General features: G+C 39.1%; 1 long non-coding RNA gene across 1 annotated transcript in view; it reads left to right on the top strand.

Annotated features, from left to right (window-relative positions):
* The first annotated feature begins 6,140 nt into the window (after positions 1 to 6,140).
* The window catches only part of LOC104954772 (uncharacterized), an 11,570-nt gene continuing 2,014 nt past the window's right edge, over positions 6,141 to 15,696 (top strand). The window contains exons 1-2 of the long non-coding RNA XR_799381.1: positions 6,141 to 6,166; positions 8,921 to 8,923. This is a non-coding gene — a long non-coding RNA (uncharacterized lncRNA). The remainder of the gene's footprint in view (positions 6,167 to 8,920; positions 8,924 to 15,696) is intronic.

Raw genomic sequence — 15,696 nt, forward strand, 5'->3', positions numbered from 1 at the left:
GAGGGTACAGCACATCTGGTAGAATCAAGGAGTTCATGGACTTTTCTCTTATATGGAGATTCAGAACGTACTCTCTTGTTTTTTTAATTTATTTGATATACCCTTAATCGTCCCACTGAGGGGAAATGTACATTCTGCAATTGACCCATCCTGGTGTTAGGAGCAGTTGGCTGCCACTAAGAATCAGAATCAGAATACCTTTATTAGTCCCACAGAGGGGAAATGTACCTTGTTACAGCAGAAAAAGAGCCACAAACAGTTTAATGTTACATATGTTGCATTAAAAAGTATTAAAGTAAAAACAAAAGTTATGATATAATGAAAAATATAATACAAACAAAAAGTTACACAATTTACAAAATGCACATCCTGTAACAGTTCTTAGGATTTAGCAGCCAGGTATATTGCACCATTATTAAGGGCATATATATATATGCGTGTGGCACAGTGGATAGAGCCTTGGTGTTCCGATCAGGGGGTCACAGGTTCAAACCCCAATGCAGTCAGCATGTTGTTGTGTCCCTGGGCAAGACACTTGAAAATTGCTCCTGTGGGGATTTTCCACTGTTTTGAGTATGTAAGTCGCTTTGGATAAAAGTGTCAACAAGTAACATGTAATGTAATGTAATGTAATATTGCACATATAGCACATATTGCACATAGTTGGTTGGCACATAGTTAATTGAGTATGGTGTCAGGGAGCAGTGTAGGGAACGCTGCGTTGCTCAGGGACACCTCGGTAGCATTTGGTCTTTCGGAACTTGAACTGTTATACTTCCTAATGTCCCACCTCCATATCAGCAATGTGAAGTGTCTCTCATAAGTCTGAGATGTTGTTGGGCTCCCTGTGAGGGACCTTATTAAATAGTGGAGAAAAAAAGTAAATTGGTCAAATATTTAAACTTTCTTTGGTTGGATATAACAATCAATCCATCTGGACCAATGATTGGTTCAGTTTTGTCTGGTTCATTTGAAAACTTTTGTTTCACTATTTTGTTTAACAAAGCGCACCTCCTTCCTAAACATTCAAACAGTGCTAGCGCTGTTAGCTTGCAGTGCTAACTTTAGGTAGTTGAGCTTTATGGTAAACCAGCTATTCTCATTTAAGTTACCTTAGCAGCATTGACCAACAAACCAGTCCTTACACAAGTCTATTATTTTCATAAATAAGAATATGTTGATTTTAGTTTGAAGATCTGGAAGAAGCAGTAATAAAACGTTCAGATTATATTTTACTTGTGAGTTAATATAAATGATACACTCATTGTGTTGAATGGATATGTGCTTCATATCGATCACAGGCCTCTGAATTTAATGGACTCCAAGTCATATTCTGTCAGATGTTGTGAAATCTTCAAACATCCTATCTTTGTCCAGAGAATCTATATTTAAAGGTTCTATGATGAAAATGTGGATTTACACCCCTTGTTGGACATCCATAATGTACATTTCCGTTTTGTTCAACCAACCTCCTCATTTCTCTCTTCAAACGCCTCTCTTTACCCTACCTGCTAAATATATAGATACACTAAAATATGTGAACACACATAAATGCCTGAATCAATTTTGCACTCTAAGATGGGATGAAAATGAATCACTCGCCGGGCCCTGTGTCCAGGAACCGTGTTTAGCTTCAGCCGGCTGTTTAATCATTTCCCTTTTTTAATTTCACATATAACCAGCTCACTTGGTAGGAGTTCAGGAAGGCAGGGCTTTCAACCAAGGCCGACTAAAAGGTGTGCAAACAGATAAGTACAGACTTGCTAGTGTCGAGACTCTGTTAGTCCACGTAAATACACCACACACCTCTCAATTTTATGCACTGAAGATGATAACATTTTATTTTTTTCCCCCCATGTTAAGGCGCCTCAGGGCTTGAAAGTGGAGGATCGAGGCAGTTATTCCCTCCATTTTAACATCCACTCCTTCTACAATTTGTCCAGTGAGCTCCAAATAAATTCAAAGAGGCTCGCTTTAGTGCTACGGTGTCAACCTAAGATGAGCCGAGAGATCGTAAAAAGTGAAGTAATTACAAGAACACGTGATTAGAATGTCATGCGCGCTGACAAGGGGCTAATTAGAGACGTCCCTTCTAGTCATCTTTGCTCCGATGACACTCCATAATAGCGGCGGACCAAAACCCTGTTGTGAACTTTGCCTACATTGGAAGGCACTGATGAGACGGCCCTCTTAATAATGTGTGTCACTTCAGTCATATTAAGATTTAAACGGACCTTATATAATGCGTCATTCCCACATCGGCTCGTCTCTCTTTTGACCTCCTCTTCTTTTGTCGGATTAGCTTCAATGAGCAATGGATGTGCCGCTCAGCACCGACGGTGACAAAGTGACTTTACGTGTCCGCCCAAGGGCGCTGCAACTTTTGTTCCCATGACGTCTAAGTTCAGTCAAATTAAGTGATCCGTTATGAAGTGCATTACAAGGACAGAAAACATCAGGAATCTAACTCAAAATGTCCTTTATCTACAGATCAAATCAATACCAAATCTGTCTTTTAGAAGTCTTAGTTGCCTTATCCAATTAGAGTATTATTATTAAATGCTTAATATTCTTTGGCTTGCTGAAGTCTTTTGATACGTGATACTAAATAACTGTGATTTGATCTTTTCATGTCTTCCCAGATGATTTGTCTTTGCAACCGTTTCAAAGGCTGTTTGTTGGGCTTGTATTGTTTGTTTGCAGTCTCATCACCTCCGAAACAGTGCTTATCTTGCTTTATGTATGTATTTATTTTTGCTGTATTTCTTTGTCCATATGGTATATTTTTAGTAATCCATGTAGTATCATAGATTGGTATCACAATGTTACATAGAAACAGCTTTGTGTTGAAAAACCATGATCCAATTATTTGACTTTATCATCGAAATAAAAATAAAAAAGGCAAATCAGGGGCCTCATACTACTTTTATAGCAAGGGATTGTGAAACTTCCTGTAGTGAGAGCTACTAGGGTGTCAACATTTACAAAGGAAGAAATTAATGATGCATGCTGTGACACACTGTAGCGTAAAGACTATTACAGAGTAGCACCTATTGTCTGGAACACCAAAAACACATAATTTAAAACGTGTTTTCCCAGGCACATTGTACGACTTCTCTGAGGTAGGCTTGGGGTGTAGCACCTGGAGATAAAACTATGACTTTCAACTTTGCATTTCTATCCAATTTTCTGAAGTTATGTATGCTTTAGACAGGGCATTTGCACTTATATCTGTCCCTTAACCATTCCCATTAGGAACACAGTGGGTGTGTTTATCAGCAGGAAGAAGTGTGTTTCTTTTGCAAAGCAGCATCAGTCCATAAACTGGCAAAGTATTTAGAGGAAGAGATTCAACTAAAGGGAGCAGTGAAGTATGAAGGGCAATGGAATTAGATTCATTAAAGCTGCAAATTGCGATGTGTTACCACCTCCCAAACACTGCAGGCAAGGTGAACACCCTGCAGGCTTTTCTGTAGCCCGTGGCAAATAGCTTGCAACCATTAGAATAACTCCTCACACACATGCTATCTGTTAATGCAGGATGTACGATGGCGGTTTAGTTTACACATCAACAAGAGTCTCAGAAATACGGTTTGTTGAAGTAATCAGCCAGAGACTTTGTTTCAGACATGCGATTGAAAAAGATAGAAAATATTAACATAGTACATTTAGAAAAAAGTATATTTTGGGCCACTATTCCAAGTGCTGCCAAGTACTTAAAAGATACAACTACCATCTATCCACTGGCAACCTTAAAATAATAATGTTGTACCTGTCGGAAAGCATTGAACCTCTGTTTATTCATTGCAGGGATTGTTTGTTTTGGAGTCACCTAGGTGGACGTTTTTCGGTGACGGCAGCATCTGTTAGCAGTTTTCAGCGTGGCACCACATATCACGGAACAGTAACAATCCTGTAGTCACACAAAGGAGTTAGTGAACTATCGCACCCCGAACAGCAGAACAATTAATTATAGCCAGTGTGGTATGATGTGTAAATGAAATACATTTCCCATCTAATTATCTTGGGAGATTTCAAGCCACTGAACTGCAGAGAGGAAGGCTGAGCGTCAGTAGGCAAGAGAAGAAAGTTGAAATGATTGTTCTTGGAATAGAAATAGTGTGCATTAAAAGAGAGAAGCAGGGAAGCCAGCATTTATTTCTGGTATTTTGCATAGTTTATGCATTGTCGTACCCTTGTATTTATTTATAGAATTAATGTGGCTATAAAGACTCATTTTATATCAACAACTGATCAAATTATTGTCAGACATTTGCTAGTTTTCCAAAAAAAAAACTTCCAAAATTATGTTTCTCTTAGTCTTTGGGTTTTGAATAGATAATTATTAGACAAAAAAGTGTTTCATGTCAACTTAAAAGGCGAAAATATGTTACATTTGAATGCAAAGGTTGTTTGTGTAGCCTCTAAGTTACCCAACAGTTATTGCAGTGGCGATGGGCAACATGTAAAGGAATAGTTGAATATTTTGGGAAATGGGATCATTTGCTTTCTTGCCAAGAGTTACAATACCAATACCATACCTTGAATATAATATTTCATAATCTGTAAAAAGAAAAGAATGACATTTCCATGCCAAAAAGTGGAAAGCTGATTGAGCCATAAATTCATATAATGCTTAAAAGCATTCACATTTGGTCATAAAGACGATATAGTGTAGGAACAGCACCGGGTCCAGCCTGTCATTTTTCTTTGAAAGGCAGCCAAGCCATAAGAGAAGCGGGATTATTTATTTATTTTTTACTCCAGAAGACAGGGCCCCTCCGAGGCTAACGTCCCACAGGGCCTATCTAAGTAGCGTTTTGAGAAGAGACGCACCAGGATGTATCCCTCGGGGTGCTATATGGCAGCCCAGAGGATCGACCAATAGCACTCTCCCTGGAGCTGTCCAAAAAATGCAATAGCTTTGCAAGACACGCAAATTGGTCACAGCACACAGGGTACATTCACAACACAACATTAAAGTCAGGTTGTCATGTATCATATTGGCGTAGCAAGATTTACGGGAGCTTACATTTTGATCTGGGTCTTAGCAAGCTTTTTGATGGAATTTTCAGAATACGTATCTTTATTTAGTCAACATGCTAAGGCCTAGTTTTGCTCACCAATGTGAGGGCAGAATCATATTTCTTGTCGTCAGGGAATCAATCAAATGCCCACTGCAGTTCCTCAAAGTCAATGTGAGTGTCCTAGATAACCCATCCAACCCATGGGATTCAATTGAATGCAAAATAAAATAGGGGGGCCAAATACCCCAGTATATAAAGGCAGGAGGCCCTATTATGATATGTCTTTGTATATTAGTTTGCCTTAAGTGGCTCTTAGGGCTTTTTAGTACCAGAAAAGCATCAATGTGCAGTAGTTAGACGCATGTCAATATTGTTTTTGCTTAACCTGGCATGAAATAGAAAAGGGTTCTTATACATTTCACAAAGAGCTCGATTCAAGTGTCTCTAAAGTGCATTGCAGAAAGTGTGTTGTTACATTTGTCCAGTTCACATCTGTCTGCTTTCATGCTATCACAGATTTTCAAAAGGCCCTTTTATTTCCAAACCAGAAAGAGATGCGCTGCGATTGATTCGGCACCTCGCATTTAGCCATTCAACACGCACTTATCATCCTTTTCAAGCCTTTCAGAAAGTTCTGGCTTTTAAGCCTCGGGGTAAACACTAATTGAAAATAGTGCATTATCATATTAAAGGACCGAAGCTACTTTCATGTTTCAGGTTCTACAATCTCTGACCTTAGCGGCGGAAACAATAAAGTAAAAAGTAGCTTTTTATCTTCTTTAAACACCTTTTTTAGTTGTGATCAAGCGAATAATTATTGCTAAGTAAGTTAAGCAACAACTTTCCTCCTGTGTATTGTGGTAGAAGAGCTTACGACGCGTTCTCCCCTAATTCACCTCCAATATCAGGGTTCTTTGAAATGATCTGCAACCCAAATGTCTTTACCTGTATTGACATGATCCCAGTATATTCTCCTGGCATACACAACTCATGATGGACCATAGGTAGCGATGAGCCGCTTATTCTCCGAGCTAGACAACATATTGCCTGCAGCTTTTCAGTATGCAAACAAACAATTGACATGGCTGCTCGACAAGGCGCCACTGGGGATTCCCCTTCAGTGCGCACAGCAGGAGCAGGTGTAATGTCAGCCTCGCCTTTAAAAATACACTCACAGGCTGATAGACACTACATCTCCCTCTCCTGAAATGACTTCCCGTCAGGCCTGTCAAAGGGCAACAACAGCAAATTTCACCAATAAATGTAAAAAGCAGGCCAAAGCATGTGTCAAATTGAGGGACCTGTTTGTTTTGCGCCTTCCCAGATATGAAGCGAAGGAGGACATAATACCAAATGATACACGCCTGACATGCCGTTGTCTGTCTGTCATTGATAAAAGTTGCGACCACAGATATTTAAATGTGAGGACGGGATGTTTTTCTCCTATCAGGATAACTGTCTGATCGGGATTTGCTGCTTGGAATCAAATGAAAACAAATCTGCAAGCTTTTGGTGCTCATGAATTACGGCGACACATTTATTTATTTTCATTGCTTTTTCTGAGACGCTACAGATCAGACCCTAATCCCTCTGTGCTGTCTATGCAAATCACATGTCGCTGGGTTGGTATCCATTCTCCTGCTAGGCTCTGGCTGGACATGAAGCTCTCTTGTTGTTTACATCAACTCTGACTCAGAGGACTATCGGGTTTATGCAGCGATGTTGTGTGGGAGGGAGGGAGATACAGTAACAAAGCCATGTGAGTAAACTTGCCCTGAATAAAATGAACTGTAATTGTGCCCTTCATTGCATGGCGGTTCTGACATCCCCATTACCCGATGCCCTCGGTACGTACCCTGTTGAACCCCAGACATAATCAAAGCCACGCAATAACTCGACTTAACCTTTTAAAAGCATCAAAGCCTCAACAAGTTGCATTGTTGTGTGCATTTACATACTATGAATGGTCTTTTATATTTGGAATTATTGTCAGTTCCCATAACCCAGTCTGAAGGCGCGGAATATATACAGTATAAGCTGTGAAGGTTTAAAGGATGAAATGAAGGAACACATCAACAAATCATATTTGACAAGTTTTGTTCTTCCTCCAGAGGGAAGTGGAAAGGGCCTTTAAAGAGATATGAAATGGATACAAATACAGATGTTCCTTTTTCCTCTGAGGAATTAAGGCTCTGAAGATCCCTCTTTCAAGTCAAATGCAATCTATTTCCACTTTGATATCATTCACTCCAGTTGAGGAAATGCAGAATGTAAACTGACCCGTGTGTCAGTCTGATTGTATTACCCTAACCCTATCTGAATATGAAACGATGTAGTAGAGAATGATCATACTGCAATACATATTGGTGCTGTTCTCTATAGTTGGCTCATATACAGCCAGGAGTCTTTCACAAACATGATCGGCAACAGATTGTTCATCTCCCCTTATTGTAAATGATGCACCCATTTGATGTTGTGATACATATTACCAAGTGTTATTCGCTTGCTGGAATACGTCCTCTTGCAGGGCGATACAAATAATTAGTTTGTTTCTTCTTGTTGCCAGGTTTTGTAATACTCCTGTCAAGTGAAATCCCTCTGATAGTAAATATTGGCTCATAGTAAGGATACATGTGTAAATGCAGAGGTACAAATAGACAATGTCAGTACATTAATGATTAGAGCAATGACTATCTATAACTTTCTGTATGTTTTTCTTTTTATATACTTAAAGGTGGGGTAGGTAAGTTTGAGAAACCCTCATTGGTCATGTGCGCGTTCGTGTGTGTTGGAGGAGGGGCTCTGTAAGGAAGTGGCAGATTTTTTCCGGTTGTGTATTTTCAAATTCTAGCGCACTCGAGCTGGTTTCTCCAAAATGACCGACCCCACCTTTAACCTTTTCTTATTAAAGGTTGAATTCCCAGCTTCACTATATACCTTTCCTTCCAATTACATCTTTAAAAATGTTAAAACCTTCACCAGCAGAGTTGACCTTGTAGGAGAAATATCATATCAGTAAGTTAATAAATGAGTTTTTGCTGACCTCCATTGTGCTGCAGTTTTGTAGAGGTATACTTAAGGGTGTGTTGTACATTGAGACCACAGGTTTCCACAATTATAAAACCCTGCTTCAACCACAATTTGAACCCTTTGTGTAGAAATAGATGCACCACTAGCCAAGATGTAATCAACGGTAGTGAACAATGATTCCGTTTTTTATAAAGTTTCAAAAAAGGAATTCCTGCATCAGTAGAGCTCTGAAAGACCCACGTTTATGACCGTTTGGACTGCTGATCGCAGTAGTTGACAGGATCGTCTTTAAACAGACATACATTATCATAACGTTACTTAAAAGATGAGGAAGTTAGTTTTATTGATACAAATACAGTTGACAATTAAAACTGTTCTCGTTGAAAAGAGTGTGATAAGTTAGTAGAAGTTAGCAGACAGCAACACAACCCTTGCTACCTGTATGATTGCATAACGCTATTTTACAGTATGGTGTCAAGACTCTAGCCAAGCATCAACAAAGCTGTTGTTGCATGAGGAAAGGTTTCTCAGAGCCACACGGCTGTTTCTGATACCAGGCAGACACTGAGCTGCTCCACTGAGCACCAGCTCCGATTCTCAGATTGCTGCTAGACAAACAATTCAAAAGTCAGTTGGATCACTGGCAAGAAAAGAGGGAATTAAAGGCAAAAGGAAATAAAGAAAAACATCAGGGACACACTTCTTAAGCTTTGACTTGTATCTCATACTGCTACAGTCAAATGCTCAGCGGTTCAGAGACCGACCCACAAGGAGAGTTAACCTTTTTGGAAATGCACACATGTTGTAAGAGGATCAACGCTACGCTGCAGTCTGTATGTTTAATACGATGCTCCAGCAAGCAGCAGGTGAACTTAGCCTAAAGAATGGAATCACGGGGGAGACAGCTGTAAACAACATAAATAGTGATTTACTATGGTAATTAGTGAGTTTTAGATGTGCTGGCAGGTTTCCTTTCTGTACGCTAAGTTCACAAACTACTAGTTTTTGAGTCTTATTTACCGTAAAGACACAAGTGATATTGATCTTGTCATCTAACTCAGTAGAGCAAATAAATGTAATATATCAAACCATTGCTTTTAAAGAGCGAGGATTTAGTTTATTTTCTTACTGTCTTACTAATTAAGTAAGGGCGAGTGATGGGCTGTACTCATTCAGAGAAACAGCCAACACAACTTGCCAGCCAACTTCAGCTAACATGTTCAGGCAGTTATTTTGCCTCCAGCCATGCTATGCCCACTAAAATACTTCATCATGTTCACTAACAGTAAAGGGGTATTTAGTCTCCGAAGCAAGATTCCAAGACTTTGTAATAGTAGACTTAGAAGTCAAATTAATAAGGTAGCTCCTTACATTTCTTGTTTCTGTCACTTACAAGTACCAGGTTCGGCTTATCTGTTTAAATGTACCGATTCCTGTCATAGGATCTTGGGTCAGGTATTTACATGTTAATTATTAAAGGGGCCCTATTGTTCTTTTTGTGGTTTCCCTTTTCTGTAGTTTGTTATATGGGTTTTTGTATATTTTAAACACCTTGATTGGACTTTGTTTACTTCGGTAACATAGTGACATCAGAAATAAATGATTAAACCTGAAAATTAGCAAAGAAAAGGGCCCCTTTAAAGGGTTAAAACATGATGCAACAGCTCCTGAAGTAGTGTTACCCACGTTCAGCTTGAATATGATTATTACAACCCCAGAGGCCTCCTTTATGGTCAAATATCACACTACATCACTCTGGTAAGTGCATACTGTTATCAATGTTTATTGTACAAAACAACACAAGAGTAATTTATGTTCCATATGAATCATTACATCCAAACCAAACTACAGAGCGAGAACAAGCACCACTTTATAGCTGTGATCCACTTTATGTCTGGCATTGATAAAGGCAGATGTGTGATTTTATGACTTGATTTCCTTGTGCAATGTAGGAGTTGTCGGGCATTTGTGGATAAAAATGGATGTTGTTTTTCATGTGCATCTCTGATTTGCTGTAAATGCAGCTGATGTTTATTTCTTTGGAAATGAGTTATTGGCATATTCTCAAATCCGATCTTTTCCAATCCCCCGTCCGCAGCTTCGCTCAGCAGCTCAGCGATCAATCACTGGCAGCTCTCCTCCTTCCTCTCGTCTCCATCCCCTATAGTGTGTGTGAGTCAGCCTAGATTTTCAAGAATTAGAAATTCGTATTATCTGTTCTGTCGGCACAAGAAATATCTTTGAATTTGCTGCTTATTTAAAAAACACCTTGAGAAAGTGGTGAACTGAATATGAAAGCATTTGTGTGTCTTGCTTTTGTAAGTCATACGGCGAGATCTACATGTGTTTCGTTTTAATTTGCATTCAGATTCTTTATCATTTCATATGCAAGGCATGTCAAATGGTATGCCTGCTGCTTAAAAGTGATGAAAAATGATGCAAGGATTGATATAATTTTCTTGATTCTACGCACCATTGGGGGATCTTTTTCAGCGTGCTGGTGAGAAGCTAGGCTTAACTCCAGTAGGAAAGTCCTCTGTCTAATACCCCTTTGGTCCGAAATTGCTGAATAGGAGTGAAAACCATCTCTAAGACTTGCGCACCCACTTCCTACTTTTATGCCTTGAAAACGGTCAGCATTTTTACTTCAAGTGTGTCAAATTTGAATGAGGACATTATTCCTCTTCCTGAGGCCTACTTTCTTTTTCCGAAGGGCGACCGCAGCAGCTTAAATGCCTCGTTAGACATCGGGGGAATTTCTCAAAGGATAACAATCATATCCGCTGGTTGGGATTGGTGGACAGCTCAGACGAGATTTATAACGGCACGCACTTGTTCGAGCGCTGGTAATGAAGTCACTGATGATGTCCCTGAAACAAGAAAGGGTGCCCCTTGATCAATGAAGTGAAACAATGCCGTACCACTATTATTCTTGATACTAGCAGCACAGACACATGAAGCGAGACCAAACTGCTACTGTAACGCCCATTAAAAAATACTTAAAAGTCATTAAGAGTCACTTACGATGAAGAAAAAGATATGACATAAATGACCTATGGACAGAATAATGTAGCAGACATGTGTTTTTAAGAACGGTATATCATCTCAAAAAATGAAAGGTCAATATCATTTACTTCTGTTTAGCCTGTTATTAATAACCTCTCACAGTTTAGAGGCATACTGTCATTCCTTATTGAACGTTGGCCTTTAATAATACCTCTGTGTTTATGCTAAAGGGCACAAGTTCATGAAAGCAACCCTATGTCGTAAAATGGCCAAATAATTTCTATTTTTTTTCTAAATCAATAAGTTATATTACCACTTTTTTTTATCAATAAGGTAACTAAGTTCGTATCATAACTCATTTGTGTAATAAACTGACATTCAAGCCTTTTGTCAGCAACATTGAACAGGGTGTTAATGGGATACCACTTGCCAACTGACAACCAAACCAAGGACCAAAAAGATTGAAGTTTCAATGTAGGCTTGGAAGGGAAGACTTTTTATTTTTTTTTTTTTTTTAAAAAGAGGAATCCTGAGTGAAGATCTGCCAGTACGCCTTTGGAGGGCATTGCAAGGACATAGAGGCGGGCGCCAGTGGTGAGGGCGATCCTCAAACAAACGCCTTCACCGGCGAGGGGATTAAGCCTTGGGCTTTGAAAGTTAGAGTGGGATTGAACTGTGCAGCCCTGTTAAAATACAGCAGAAGCACTTTTTTTTTTTTTTTCCTGCATTTTCCAGATGCCTCAGATTGGATCGGGTGTATGTTGGAGAAAAAAGATCCACTCCCTTTTCATTGAAGTCGTTGGCAGGCGGCATTTCCTGCGTCTATTGAGGTGCAAATATTTGTATCAAGCCGAAGAATCTCCTTGACCGTGTCACAGTATTGTATGGAAGACTTCAATTGATCACTCCAGCCTTGCACTGAAAGCACAAGTATCCCGTAACTAAACCCTGAGAAATGGGAAGTTATAACACTCCATACATTTAGCTCTGTCCACACAAATCGTGGGGATATTGGATCACCTTGTTTTCAAGATATACCGCTCCACACGAAGGTTAAAACAAGCTGTGCCACTATCTCTTATTTCCCTCTTTTTTTCGTTCGCGCTGAAGGGACCTTGCTACTGTGCAATGTTGGGAAAATTGAATGAACCCTCCCTTGGAGACTAATAATATCATGGATCCTGAGTGCTTGCTCTCTGTGATGAGGCCTAACAGAAGGCTTGACAGGAGAAAATGATGTGTTGTTCTCTGCTGGGATAACAGTCCAGGTCCCCCTCAGACGATTGCAGCTGAGATATGAAGTGTACATAAACCACAGGTTTTTCAGATCCTCCGGGGTCCGCAGGGGAAGAGAAAACTCGTAGAGCAAGGGAAATGAGTGACACCGAGGAGCGAATGGGGCCGCTGAGAGACCCTCAAGTACCGTATGTGCGCTCTGTCACTCTCTTTACACATACAAAGCACTCACTTCAAAGCATCTAGAAATTCAAGACACACTTCAATTGAAGTATAGCAAATTACTCCACAAGTTGAATCCCTAACGTTCTATGAATATTTCATCACTGAGCAAATTCTCCTCTTGCAGGAAAGACCGGGGGTGGGCAACACTGATGGAAGTAATGGTCAAAACCACTTACTTACTACTGATATTTCCGAAATGTACATACTACTTAGAGCCTTTTTAAAGCGTGTTTCATCACAGTTGTTGCATATGTTACTTCAATATACTTCAAATAAGTGATTAGGAGTGATGCTAACATAGTATGTTTAATTCTAACTCCCAGAATAGCTTTTTGTATTATATAAGCAACACTTCTAGCATTAAAAAGCCATCAACAGTGTCGTTAGTACTGTATTCATGTCACTGAATTGACAGCAGCTCCCGAGCCACTAAACAAACAAGACTGTACTGTGTACTGTCCTACTGAGACTATTTCAGAGACCACAATAAAACATAGCCAGCAACACTGTCTTTAATCTCCTTAATCCCCAAGCAAAGATAAAAAGAGAGGTTTGGAAAGGGATTCAGTCAGCATTTAAATTACAATGTAATGTTTTCAAATATTCAAAGAATGGCCGTGTTTGCATCTAACCCTTAACCAGCTTGGTAGTTACTATTTTAACATCAACTACAAAGTGCATTTGTCATTGTCACTTCACTAAGTCTTCTGCTATTAGTCAGATCATAAAATGCTTCTGTGCGTTGTTCTAGAGCAGTGGTTCTCAACCTGGGAGGATTTGAGGCCAAATATCATATTTAGACTTTTTTTTTTTTTTTTAACATATAATTGTAATGCAATACATGATTGTTACTAAAAACCTTGTCTCTACATTACAATAACAAATAATTGATTAATTAATTTGAATACAAATTCAAGTTAGTAGCTATTAAAGGCATAAAAAGACAGAAATGTATCATTCTTTCTTTAATAGAAATGTTTCTTCTGCCCGTAAAGTGTCCAAACCAGGCTTGTCTGGATAAGCGCATTCTTAAAACATAGTCATTGTCCATGCCGGTTTCAGTTGGATTATTTGTCACAGTTGCTCCGATCAGATCGGTCTCCTCCATTTTGTAGATTATTTATGACTTTTGAATCCATAAACACATCGGAAAAATCCGGCTCACTTTGAGCATGTGTTTTAAACAGTTTAATCCCTTTGTGAATTGTTTCCATTTCCGCGCCGTCCTTCAATTTCTTCATACAGCGGGAATCCAAATGAATGAATCCTGAGTCCAATAATCATCAAAGTGACTCCAATAGAGCTCCTTAATTACGCTTTCATCCTCCTTTAACAAAACACTTCACATTCATCCAGTTTGTGACAGTAGTTGTAGCATTTTTTTTGGGGGGGGGGCGCAACTTCCAACAGGAGTCATTTGGGGGGGGGTCTTGGGAAAAAAGGTTGGGAACCCCTGCTCTAGAGAGTATGGACGAATAACTTATTCTATTGTTCAATTGATATTATTAGAGTATTTTTTTTTTTATCTTTCTGAATTATAAAAGTGGTTTCAAAAGTGAAAATGTTCCTTTTGAATAAAACATGTAATTATCATAAACGTTGGTTCGACTGGGAGCTTATTTTATGCAATATCACAAAATCCAGTGAAAAATTCCAAATCTTTAGTCAGGGGAAACCTTGCAATGCTAACTACCGTGTTGGCCTTAACAATATGTCATCACTTCACCTCTCCATTATCTACATCTCTATGCAGCTTTCAGGTGGAAACTGTTCGCTATCCAAAAATAGATAAATAGGTAACTAAGTGAACCCCATTAAGGTTTTAGCGAGCCAAATATCTAGATGTCATTTTAAGGACTTGGCACCCCAAGCCAAGGATACAACCAGCATCTCTCAGCCAGATAGTTGGTAATAAAAAAAAGTCCAAAAGAATGTCTGCTAAATGTATAGCTACAAACTTGATAAATTATACAAATAGGTGTGTTGCTTTGAGTTTGTTTGGAATAGTTCTGCTCCCCAGGTAGTCAAAAGTCACCTATAGCAGCTTCAATGTATTTTTAATGAAGCCCTATTTCTTTTTTTCAAATCACCACCGGAAAACCTTGTTGTAAATAATTGAAACCACTGTAGGTGTTAAAATGACACTGCAAGTGTGTGTGGCCTATATTTGGCCTCGGATTTCTTTATTTGGCAATCTTGATGGATAGTTTAAAGCCTTTTCCTGAATTCCCCCATCCCCCATGTTTTTTAAAGTTTGAAATCCAAAGCAAAGATTAATCTCATCTCGACAAGTCCTGTTTGTTTAGTCAGGTGTAGCAATAGGTTCATGCATGATGGGAAATCAATTAGTTATTGCATAACTGCAGTCATTTTCACATTTATCAGGAAAACACAAATGAATGTACTGTGAGCAAAACCTAGGTTTCCAATGTTTCTTTTGATTCCCATTAAATCTCCAACCTTCTCTACCTTCTGACCTATTTTCTTGCTCTTGATAATCTAAGTGGATCTCCATTGGTGCCAATTAAACATTAAATCTCTTTCAAAAGATGTGTTTAAATTAAAGCTGTCAAAATTATCGTGTTAACGGCGGTAATTAATTTTTTGAATTAATTGCGTTAAAATATTTAACGCATTTAACGCATTTGCAGAATGGCCCGCCCCATACATTGCACAAGTGGCAGCGCTGGGGTAGGCTACAGCCATACCAAGAAATGGCTTAGCCCCACCTTAGCCCCACCATGAAAAATGATGTTAAAGTAAGCAAAATAAAGTCCGCCAACTCGCGCCGAGTAAATTGCACAGACAGCAGTTAGTAAGATTGATTTCAGTAGCCGCTTGTCTGGAAATACCGAAGACTAGAAACGGTTTTGAAAACTTTTGACACGTAGTGATCGTCTTCTCAATAGAACATCTTTGATAATGTCTTCTGGCCAATCAGAATCAAGATAACGACGTGGTGTTGATGCAGGAAGTCCTGACGGAGAATACTTTTGCTGTAGTACATCTCTATATACATCGATACAACATTACGTGTTGATAGAAATCAACACGTAATGAAATAAGACCCAACGGTTTGATGAATGATAGGTGTGTGGGCTGTCTTTCATTTTGACACACAGAACAATGTTATAATAAACATACATACATACATACATACATACATACATAC

This window comes from Notothenia coriiceps, unplaced genomic scaffold, assembly GCF_000735185.1.
Source record: "Notothenia coriiceps isolate Sejong01 unplaced genomic scaffold, NC01 NC01_scaffold00023810, whole genome shotgun sequence".
Taxonomy (NCBI): domain Eukaryota; kingdom Metazoa; phylum Chordata; class Actinopteri; order Perciformes; family Nototheniidae; genus Notothenia; species Notothenia coriiceps.